This window comes from Lycium barbarum, chromosome 3 (genome assembly GCF_019175385.1).
Source record: "Lycium barbarum isolate Lr01 chromosome 3, ASM1917538v2, whole genome shotgun sequence".
Classification (NCBI taxonomy): domain Eukaryota; kingdom Viridiplantae; phylum Streptophyta; class Magnoliopsida; order Solanales; family Solanaceae; genus Lycium; species Lycium barbarum.
In genome coordinates this window covers 78,049,721-78,057,001 of record NC_083339.1, presented here as the reverse complement: position 1 = coordinate 78,057,001, position 7,281 = coordinate 78,049,721, and the positions used below count along the sequence as shown (strand labels likewise).

At 38.9% G+C, this 7,281-nt stretch overlaps 1 pseudogene; it reads left to right on the top strand.

Annotated features, from left to right (window-relative positions):
- Positions 1–288: 288 nt before the first annotated feature.
- LOC132634556 (5S ribosomal RNA) lies at positions 289–406 on the top strand (annotated as a pseudogene).
- The last annotated feature ends 6,875 nt before the right edge of the window (positions 407–7,281 follow it).

The window sequence follows — 7,281 nt, the reverse complement described above, 5'->3', positions numbered from 1 at the left end:
AATATGAGTAACGATAAGAAAAGCACGAATTGACTTATGGTTCACCTAGATGTTATGTTATGTACGATACGGGGGTGCTTGGGTGGGGTAGCACCGGGTGCTCGTCGCGGCCCCCTAGCCGGGTCGTGACATTGTTATTGGGAGTTCCGAAGGTTAAACCAGCATTTGCTTGGTCGGGAGAGTAAGGGACCTTTCTAATCCGGAGGAGATGCATTACAGGACTTTTATTGGGACCCGTTAGAGCTTCAACTTCTTTTAAGCCATGTGGTAAAGGCCACGTGGCAGGACAGATGCGATCATACCAGCACTAACGTACCGAATCCCATCAGGACTCCAAAGTTAAGCGTGCTGGAGTGAGAGTAGTACTAGGATGGGTGACCCCCTGAGAAGTGTCATGCCCCAAAACCCACCCTAGACGTGACCGGCCACCGACGTTATGAACAACATCGGAAGAACATAAATGATGCAATAATAACACTTGAACCCGCCAGGTTCAACATTCGCCTCCAACAGTTTAATAAAGTAAATGCAAATAGATCATGAATATAAGAATTAAATCAGCGGAAGTCGTTATTAATCAAACACTTAGTCAAACGTAACAATGTACCCAAGAGTTAATCAATAACTCAACAACTACCCATAAATGTATACTATGGAGCTTCTAAGATAAAGGAATAATAGTATGGCTCATCGGGACGCAGTCTGGAAAACTAATATAATGAATAAATAAATATTGTGTCCCACAAATTAATGTGTGGGCTCACCAAATTACCAGTAACAGCAAGTCCTTCCTAAACGCCTAGAGTATCAAGAACCTGCTCTTCTACGTTACCTAACATACCATCAAAAACAATAATGGTATGCCTGAGTACTTTGTACTCAGTGAGTGCCTCGGGGACAATCAGTAATAAGAAAATAGAGTACATAATACATAAAGAAATCAATCTTGAATATCATGTGTAAGCAATGTAAGAACAGTTATTCAGTTTGTGTGTCTTAATAAGAATTATCAAAACCGATTACAAGGCCTCTCGTCAAGGTACGACTTCCAATATGCCTTTCAATTGATCTTAATTAACAACAACAATTCCATGAGAAAATAAGAATATCACACATGCCAATACAGGCCCAAGAATCAAGAATATCGAAGGGGTGACCTGTTATATCCCGCAATTTTGCATATTCGGAAAATTTGAAATAATTGTGACAAGTTAAAGACAAGGCCATATTTTGATTTTGTACAATATATAAGTTGTTCGTGGAAAATTATTGATGTGGAAATATGGAGGGAGGCTAAGGACAAAATTGGAATTTCAGAAATTTGTTTCATGAATTACAAAAATTAGCCACAACTAATTGGGCTCAAAAAAATAATATAGAAAAGAGGCCCAAATTAAGGGTGGTGGCCGGCTATGGCCAAGGAAAAAATGGGCCAAGCCCGTGAAAATTAAAAATCAAGCCAATAAATAAATGAAAGGAGTCATAACTTGTAGCATAAAATTAGAAGTTTCAAGAAACAGAAGAGAGCAAGAACAATAGAGAGGCCATTCGGCCACTTGAAAAAAAAAGAGAGAAAAATTTTTGCTCTTCAAATCTTGATCCAAAAATCATAATTTTCTTGTATTCTTACTAAGCTTGAGACCCTCTTCGAAGTGGTATAATTATTTTGGCAAGAAAGTCGCTTTGGTGGCAAGTGAAGAATTTTGGAAAAAGGTAAGAATTTCATGTTCTTTATATGTTATGGAAGGTTATATATGTTGTAGTATGTAGAAATGAATAAAAAGTGTGAAATTGACGCATTATGGGTGTGTTTGTATGTGGCCGAATGTGGTGGGTGGATGGAGAAAGGTGAACAAATTTTATTTGTTATGTTAATTATGTTGTTGAAGCTTTGTGATGGAAATGGAAGAAAATGGTTTAAGATGGCATGGAAAATTGTTGAAAATGATTGTAGGAACTTATGTGATTTTAATGTAATTATGGAAATGGAGTTCTAGATGTGAATTATTATGTTGATTGGTGAATTTGGAAGGATATTAGTCCATTTTGGCATGAAAGATTGGTTGGTAAGTTGTTATGGGAAGTTTTGTGATTTTATGGTAGATTTATGTAATGATGAAAATGAAATTGTTAAGGTGCGAATTATGATTATTGTTAATAAAGTTGGAAGATGAAAATGTTTTATGAATATTTATGTCGAAGATTAGAAGTTTCGGATGAATTATGGTTTTGGTGAAGTTTTTGTATATTTTGTAAATATTATGTAGAATAATATGAGGTGCTTCCGAATTGTATTGGGATGATCTTGAGTAGTAAATGAATATGAAAACATTGATATTGGATTGGAAGTGCGAAGTTAAATTATAAGTTGTCGCACTATGTAGAAAGGAATACTATTCGTGCTAGAATGTGTTTTAATTCGATTGTTGATGTTGTTGGTGTTGTTGTTGTTGACATTTTGGCCGAGTCGAATTCTCGGGGATGACACATTTACAGGGGAAATGCTGCCGAAATTTCGGTAGATAAGCGTTACTCTAAGATTTACCTTCTAAAGGCTTCTAATTTATATTTGGTAATTGTGACCCATTTGTAGATTTGGGAGCAAACGGGATTTGAATTTGGAGTAGCGTAAGAAGCGGGAAAGGTATGTAAAGCTTTACCTTTCCTTCCTTTGGCATGTCTTAGACCTAACAGGTTTGGATACGAGCCTCGGGGACGATTCTATTCTTAGAAATCCGAGTTTGAATTTAACCCTTTTTCATTCAATAAAATTGAATTAAGTTTTTCATGCTTTGTTGAAACAATTGCTTAAACATCTATAACTTGCCAAATGCAACCGAATGACACTAAAACTTTCATAAGTGACTCCCTAAGGCTTAATGTACGTAATTTGTGTCCGCCACCTCAGTTGACCCGAGGTGGGCCCACTATTTCCGAATCCGCCCCTATTGCGTTATTGACTTGTTTTTGAGCAATAATTAAAGGAAACTCTTAGCTACTCCCTCAACTACTAAACGACAAGTGTTTTGACTATTCCTTGAGTCTTATGACATATTTTGAAGCGTAAAACGATCCTAGAAAGATTATTTTGACGTAACCCATTGTGACTTCCGCAAGACATACATTATGATCATCGTCCGAATTCTTTTATATGATTTATCACTTAACTTGTTCTATCGCGTCCCTTAAATGTCTTATGTGATATCTTCGCACGTTATTCCAAGTGAACTTTTGATGATTGTTCCGTTTATCAAACGGTAAGTGTTGTAACTATTCTAACGTGTCTTATAATATATTTTGATGTGTAAAATGATTCCAGAGGTTTTGTTTTGATACAATCTATCGTGCCATCCAAAAGGTATATATGTACATTATGACTATCGTTCGATTTCTTCGAACCGCTCTGTCGTTTGGATTTGCTTTGAAATGTTCGCAAATGCTCTGTGGTAAAATGTCCGTAACTTTCACATATTGGCTCCGATCGACTCGGAATATGTATATGATCCTTGAGTATCGATAAATGTCTGTATCTGTCGAGTCTGGATGTGTGTGCATATGGTTTCTCACTTCTCTGTTCGTGCAGACTTCAGTATGTTACTCACTGCGCCCAGGCCAGGTTCTGTTATGTTATCGTGCGTCTTCCTCTGCATTGTTCACCGCGTCCCTCTCCCCTGCGGGCCGGGTTCTGTTATATATATATATATGTTTATGATGATACGGGGCGGTGGCCAAGATGGCATATGATATGTGATTCACCGCGTCCAGCAGCAGAGGGCCGGGTTCTGTTACCTGTATACATGACATATGATTTACCGCGTCCCTCAGCAAAGGGCCGGGATCTGTTATCTGCATACATGTTATATGTTTCTGTCATGCATTGATAGTTCTGTCCACCGCGCCCCTTACTAAAGGGCCGGGATCTATTACATGCATATATGACATCTGTATTTGGCATCTAACGATTCTGTCCACCGCGTCCCTCGTGGAAGGGCCGGGATCTGGTATACGCACATATACGATACACGATTCTGATATGCACGGTTTGTGTCTGGAAAGTAAGTTCTCTGGCATGTTGTATCCTCTGTATTTCTTCTGACCTATGATATTGATATATGTAATCCGTGTTTGGAAAACAAGCATTTTAACATTCTGAGTTCGTACTTCTTCTGACATACGACTTCGGCTTATATGATCTGCATTTGGGAATAATTATTCTGATATTCCTAGTCTGCACTTTACTAACATATGACATCTGCTTACGTGATTAGCGATCGGGAAATAGCGCTTTAATAATCTGAATAATGTATTTACCCTTGTACTGTTGATCTGGTATGTTCTGTTTTCTGTACTCCATGCTTTACATACTCGGTACATATTCCGTACTGACCCTCTCTTCTTCGGGGGCTGCGTTTCATGCCACGCAGGTACAGACGCTTATTATGGTGATCCGCCAGCCTAGGTACACAGTCTGCTGTTTGGAGTGCTCCTTTGATCCGGAGCCCATCTTTTTGGTACAAATACTTCAGTTGTATATGTATTTGTGTTTATGATTATTTTTGGGGTACGACGGGACCCTGTCCCGTCATATGATTCCGTTGTCTGTATTAGAGGCCTGTAGACATGTATGTGGGTCATGGGTCGCGTTTGTTCAGTGATGCCTATTTGGTTTGTGTCCGGTTTTCCCCTGCCCTACGTTAAGTTGATCGATTTATGTGTTATGACATAAATAACGTTTTAAATGGCACGTATATGACTTTGTATGCACAAGATTCATTTTATGTAGAAGTATGTGAAATTTGGTTAGTAGGTATGAACGAGTGTCCAAGTCGGGCACTAGTCGCGGCCCACGGGGTTGGGTCGTGACAGCGTAGAGGTTCCCTTGTCACAGCGCACCACACAGGAATATGAAATTCAACGGTGGCTATCCTTCCTCCCAAATAGCTAGGCATAATCACACCCCAGGTAGCAAACCCGGATGTGGCCACTCTTCCTCCTGAATGGCTAGGCATTATCACACTAGGATCCATAGTGGCTACGCTTCTTCCCGAGTAGCTAGGCCAAACACAACAACAAAGTTCATAGCATAGAAGCCGATTCACAATTTATCTTGAAGTAGTCACACCATCAAATAGCATTAAAGTTCATTATGCCATTACGAAAATTCATAATTTCATAGATAATCTTGAAAACGTTTCCACTTCTTTAAACAAGATTTCTTTGTCTCAGTTTCTTTGTAAAGTCATCAATACCAACAATTAACCATCGTCACTGATCATCTCTTATAGAAGAAAACGATTATGATTTCATATACGTATATAGAGGATAATACAATCAAGGTTTAATATGGGCTTGTCCCCTCACGCACACCAACCACAAGCAAAGACATGAATTCGGGTTTGGCATGAGAAGTTCACCTCTTTATTCAACAAAGAACCTTTGATAAGAAAACATATATCCATGATGAGGTTTTTAAATGAGAGACATACCTTAGTATCGTAAACAAAGTTTAACAATTCACTTTTCTAGTGAAGAACACTCAAACCCTAGCTTGAATCACTTTAGGAAGAATTATGTTACAAACCCTAGGTTTTAGTCACAAGAATCATGGGTTTGATGTTAGGATTGATAATCAATGATTAAGATGTTCTTACCTTAGTGTTGGAGCCCTAGAGAGACATTTTCTTCCTTAGGGTTTTTGAGAGTGAAAAGAATAGATGAAAAACTATAATTTTTCATCTTATATAATTTTAGCCCGTCAGGCACAATCGACGGTATAAACGACGGAGCGTCGATCTGCTCTGTCGAATGGTCTTCTTGCTAGGTCAATTCTACGGTACAAATGAAGGAGCGTCAAATAGATCGACGGAGATTCGACTGCTCCGTCAAAGTCATGAAATTTCTAGTGAGCAACTTTCTCTTCCTTACTTTCTATGGTGCAAAGGACGGAGCGTCGAACAGATCGACGGTACAAAGGACAAACGTCAAACCTCATTTTCGTGAAACTGCAGTGAATTTTCATTTTGACCATCTCCTCTTGGGTTTTTAGCCTAAAGTCATGCACGTAACCCAACATATAAGATTCCAAATGACTCATACAATGCTTTCACACTGTGTACAGATTTACGGGATGTTACAGGAAGTGTGCTAAGAAGTCCTATAGATTTAGACATATGATGTCACGACCCGACTAGGGGCCATAACAGGTACCCGAGGCTAACCACCGAGCACCACTCATTCAATTACTTATCATACTCCTTAAGCGTACACTCATTAATTTATACTCAATCATAGGAAAACTATTTTTCATTTGGAAACATAATTACTTTTATATACATAAGCCCTTCGGCTAACAAAATAATGATATAGGTGCAATAGTAACATTATGAGACCATACTACCCACACATGCGTATCTACGAGCCTCTACTAGAGTACTAATCATATGGACGGGATAGGACCCCGTCGTGCCCAAAATACATATATACCCAAAAGAATAAACCAAATAGCACCTCCGGAGTAATAGAGTTCTCCTGCAAATCTGCTGATAACTCTACGAGTCTGGATCACCTCCCTGTCTACTTGAGGGCATGAACACAGCGTCCAAAGAAAACGGACGTCAGTACGAATATTTTACTGTGTATGCAAGGCATAAACAATAATGATATATCAATAAAATACGGAGACATCGAATGAAGAGTGATCTGTAACTGACCGTCACTTAAAACTGAAATAATGCATACTAACTTACTTCATAATCATCATCTTATCCTGTATGCATATATGTATAAGCTTCCCGTCCATATAGGCACATTGTGATAATCATTAGCCTGCGTCCAGGCCTCCCGCGTCCGGGGTACCATCTCATGCCGCCCACTAGTAGTGTCTGCCCATGCCATCTAGACATGGTTTATACGCTGCCTGCCTTAGCGGTGTCTGCCCAGCCATGTAGGCACGGTGTAACAACATCATCATATGCTTATCTTGAATCATACATAAAACTCAAGACAGACTATACATCTATCGGGGTGACGTAAGGTCGTGAACCCCCGTTTTCATTATGGAGTATTCATAAGCATTCTGCCTCACCTTGAAGGAATTAGCATATAAGGTGAGTGTATACGATGAACAACATCAATGGATCATAATAAGAATCATTAGCTTTGTAGAACATAATATCATGGCCTTAGACTCTTTAGACTTAGACTCATCATCATCATTATCATACTCGTAACATATCTCTTATCTTATCTCATGTGAAGCTCTTCACTAAGATTGACTCATTA